Below are 4,839 nucleotides of genomic sequence, written 5' to 3'. Positions count from 1 at the left end.
GTTTAATTGATTCTTGATGTCTCATGAAGTCATTAGCTTTTTGTTGTCCGATTCTAATTTTTATCAAATTGTTTTCTTCAGTTAACTTTTGCATCTCCTTTTCCATTTGTCCAATTGTTCCTTTTGAGTAATTATTTTCTCCAGTTAGTTTTTATTCTTCCTTTCCCATTTGTCCAATTTTCCCAGTTAGGTTTTATGTTTCCTTTTCCTTTTGTCCAATTTTTCTTTTTAAGGAGCTGTTCTCTTTAGTGAATTCTTTTTTCATATTTTAAAAATCATTGGCCAGTTTTTCTTCTATTTCTCTGATTTGGTTTGTAAAATCCTTCTTCAGCTCTTCAGAGAGTCCTCTTTCTGCTTGTGACCATTTCATATTCCCTTCTGAAGTTTCAAATGGGAGTACAGTCTCAATGCTGACCTCTTCGGTTTTCGTGTTTTGGTCTTTGTCCCCATAGAAATATTCCATGGTCTTTTCTTTTCTGCTTTGCTTCTTACTCAGGATGGTCATCCTTTACCTGACTTTTAAAGGAGATCTCTGGTACTTGGGCACAAGGGACTCTGTCCCACAGTTCTTGTGCCTTGAACTTGAGGCTTTGTGCATTGTGGCCTATGATTCTTTCAACTAGAAGCCAAAATGCTGCTGCTTGCCTGGTACTGAGCTTACTGATGGGAGAAAGCAGAGGTTAGGTGAAGTCTTTCTGGGTTTTCCCCAGTTGTCCTGGAGTTATCTGTGTTAAATGTGGGGGAGGGGTGGTCTGGCTACAGCAGGTCTCCTCTGTTGTGCTAGAACATAGGCAAGCTCATTGGTTTATGATCCCATCTGTGCTAGTGTCTTCCCGATTCCCCTGAAGTGCTGAGGCACTCCTGGGATGCTAAGGTACACTTGGGATCCTGGTGTTGGCAATTGTAGGCTCCACCCCCCTGTGACTCAGGATCTCCTCCCGGTTTGCTGAGGTGAGGCTCTCTGGACAGCTCCAGTCCTGCACTAGATCCTTCAGCCACAACAAGAAGAACCCCCTTTAGCAATTTTCCTAGCCTCACATGCCAAGAGACTATTTGTCCCTTCTACGGAATCCACTGTTCCAGAGTTTTTCTACAGAAATATTTTATGGGTCTTTCAAGGTCAACAAGGGGGGGGGGGGGAGAGCAATTACTGATCACTCTACCATCTTGGCTCCTAGAAGTTCAAATAGTTGACTTAAAGACATTTAATCTGCTGCCTGATAGTCTCAGGAGCTACTGTTGCAGATACATGGGGCTCATAAGTTATCACTCACTTGGTTTGACTGGACTCCTTTCTGGGCTGATATGCTCGATATTCTGAAGGGTCGCCACTGCCTCAGTCTGCCTGGAGCTTCCTGCTCAGCCCTACCATAGCCAGCATGCTGGTACAGCCTATGCACTGTGTGCTAAGTGCTCCTCCAGCCCTGTGCAATGGATCCTTCCTGTCGTCCTTCCAGTCTATCTTGGGCTGTAAATCTTCCACAGTCTGTCTCCTTTTGGATTCTGCCCCTTCAACATCTGATCAGATTCTCTTTTTTAGAGGTATCTGAAGGAGTTTTTCTAAGAGCTTGGGTGAGTAGTTACTCTCACTCCACCATCTTGCCTCTACACTCCCATCATAACTTTAAAGGGAAACTTTCACAATGTCCAGAGTGCTAGATGTCTTGCAAATGAAGAAGGAGGATGTCCTCAAATTCCTTGCTGAAGGAACCTATTTAGGTGTCACCAATTTGGACTTCCAGATGGAACAGTTTATCTACAAAAGATTGATGGCATCTCCATCATCAACTTGAAGAGAACTTGGTTAAATCTTCTGCTGCTCATCGCATTACTGCCATTGAAAACTCAGCTGATGTTCGTGTCACCTCATTCGGGAACACTGGCCAGGATGTTGTTCTGAAATTTGCTGCTGCCACTGGTACCACATCTATTGTTGGATGTTTCCCAACTGGTACCTTCACTAACCAGATCCAGGAAGCTCTCAGGGGGCCCTGCTTCTAGGTGGTCACTGATCCTCAGGAAGATCATCAGCCTCTGCCTGAAGCATTGTATGTTAACCTCCCAACCATTGCACTATGCAACACAGACTCCCCACTGCACTATGCGGACATTGACATTCCATGTAACAACAAGGGAGCTCACTCGGTGGGTCTGATGTTGTGAATGCTGGCCCAGGAAGTCCTATGTATGTGTGACATCATGTCATGTGAGCACCCTTGGGAGGTGATCTTTATTTCTACAGAGATCCAGAGGGGATTGAAAAGGAAGACCAGGCCTCAGCTGAGAAGACAGTGACAAAGGAGCAGTTTCAGGGTGAATGTATTACATCTGTCACAGAATTCACTGCTACTCAACTGAAGGTGACTGATTGGTCTGGGGAAGTGCAGGTGCCATTCAGCAGTTCCCTACTGAAGACTGGAGTGCTCAACTGGCTGCTGAGAACTGGTCTGCCACTCTTCTTGCTCAGGCCACTAAGTGGGTAGAAAATACCACAGAGTGGTCTTAAGTTTTACTCCAGATGCTCTAAAATAGTGTAGGAAAAATGCTGATGGGAAATAAATGTTGGTTTGTTACAAAAAAAGTGAGGGGAGGCAGAGCCAAAATGGCAGGGTGAGAAAAACAAGCTCTTAGACAAATTCCTTCAGATACTTCTGAAAAGAGAATCTCACCAAATTTTGGAGGTGCAGAGTCCAATAGTAGACAGATTGTGGCAGATTCACAGCCCAGGACATATTGTAAAGTCTATAGGGAAGGATCTGTGCTGTGGGGGTGAACCCACAGCACACAGCACAGCATGTGCAGCCAGGGGAGTGGAAGGGCCCCAGGGAGACCAGAGGCAGCAGCAGGTAGCACCATCAGAGTGACAGCCCAGGGTGAAAGACCAACAAAGACGAGAGAGTGACAGTCACTGAGCCAGAGATTTCAGCTGCAGCAGCTCCTGAGAGCTCACAGATTAAACATCTGTAAGCGACAGACTTGAACTTCTGGGAGCCAGGATGGTGGAGTTATCAGTAAATGCTCTCTCTTCCCCCCTTGATGATCTTGAAAGAACCATAAAACATTTCCCCAGAAAAATCCTGAATCAGTGGGAATATCAGAGGGGGCAAATAGTCTCATAACACATGATGTTAGGAAAACAGCTAAGGGGGATTCCTCCTACTGTGGCAGAGGCAAACCAAAAGGAAAGGGGCTCCAGGGTGGTAGAAACTGTCACTAGAACTCAGGCAAGCCTCAGCACTAGGAGTGGAGCCACAGGAGGGGTGGAAATTTGTACTAGCATCTAGGCATGCCTCAGGACTCCAGAGGAAATGGGAAGACAATAGGGCAGCTGGGATCACTATCCCCTGAGCTTGCCTTTGTCTCAGCTCAGTTCAGGATCGTTTCCTTGACCAGACCACCCCTCCCCCACACTTAACAAGCTAACCCCAGGGCTGATCAGGGAAACACAAAACAAAAAGATAAAAAGACACATGCTCTTAGCTTTTTCACACCCAGTCAGCTCAACAACAAATTCTGTGGCTTCTAACTGAAAGAACCAGAAGCCACAACACACAATCACCATCATGAGCAAGAAAAAGCAAAACAAGGATGGAAAAACCATAGAATCTTTCTATGGGGACAAACGCCAAAACACAAATACCGAAGAGGTCATCAGTGAGACTGTACTTCTATTTGAAACTTCAGAAGGGACTATGAACTGCTCGCATGCACAAATAGCTCTCCTGGAAAAGCTGAAGAAGGAAATAGAAGAAAAATTGGCCAATGATTTTAAAAGTATGAAAAAAAAAAGAATTCACTGATGAGAGCACCTCTTTATAAAGGAAAATTGAATAAATAGAAAAGGAAGCACAAAACCTAACTGGAAAAATTGGGTAAATGGAAAAGGAAGTACAAAAATTAACTGGAGAAAATAACTCCCTAAAAGGAACAATTGAACAGATGGAAAAGGAGATGCAAAAGTTAACTGAAGAAAACAATCAGATAAAAATTAGAATTGGACAAGTAGAAACTAATGACTCTATGAGACACCAAGAATCAGTCAAACAAAATCTAAAGAATGAAAAGACAAGAGAAAATTTAAAATATCTAATTGGAAAAACAACTGACCTGAAAAATAGATTCAGGACAGAAAATTTGAGAATTATTGACCTGCCAGAAAACCACGATGAAAAGAATCTGGACAATATTTTCCATGAAATCATCAGGAAAAACTTCTCAGAAGTACTAGATCCAGAGGGCAAAAGTCATTGAAAGAATCCACCGTTCACCTCCCAAAAGGAATCCCAAATTCCAAACCCCAAGATATATCGTTGCCAAATTCCAGAACTATCAAGTGAAGGAGAAAATACTATAGGCAGCCAGAAAGAAACCATTCAAATATGGAGGAGCTACAGTCAGGATCACACACCACCTTGCAGCTTCTACATTAAAAGATTGAAGGAATTGGAATCCAATATTCCTTAAAGTAAGGGAGCTGGGACTACAACCAAGGATCAAATACCCAGCAAAGTTAAGCATTTCAAGCAAGGAGATGGTCATTGAATGTTGAATGAAGTAAGGATTTCCAGATCTTCCTGACAAAAATGCCAGAACTTAATAGACAATTCTATCTTTAAATGCAGGTCTCAAGAGAGGTATAAAAAGGTAAACAGGAGGAAAAACCCCCCCCAAAAAATCGTTACTCAATTTGGGCAAACTTTATCTCCCTATAAAGAAAGATAATACCTGTTAATCTTGAGAACTGTACATCTATTATGAAATGTAAAACAGATATACATAGAGGTAACAGTTATAAAGTAAATGATATGATGATAAAAATATGATTTAAGCATGGGAAGG

The 4,839-nt window shown here is 42.8% G+C and overlaps 1 pseudogene; it reads left to right on the top strand.

Moving 5' to 3' along the window:
* The first annotated feature begins 1,643 nt into the window (after positions 1-1,643).
* LOC140531504 (small ribosomal subunit protein uS2-like) lies at positions 1,644-2,506 on the top strand (annotated as a pseudogene).
* The last annotated feature ends 2,333 nt before the right edge of the window (positions 2,507-4,839 follow it).

This window comes from Notamacropus eugenii, chromosome 3 (assembly GCF_028372415.1).
Source record: "Notamacropus eugenii isolate mMacEug1 chromosome 3, mMacEug1.pri_v2, whole genome shotgun sequence".
Classification (NCBI taxonomy): domain Eukaryota; kingdom Metazoa; phylum Chordata; class Mammalia; order Diprotodontia; family Macropodidae; genus Notamacropus; species Notamacropus eugenii.
The sequence above is the reverse complement of the archived record's forward strand: the minus strand, read 5'-3'. Positions and strand labels throughout refer to the sequence as shown.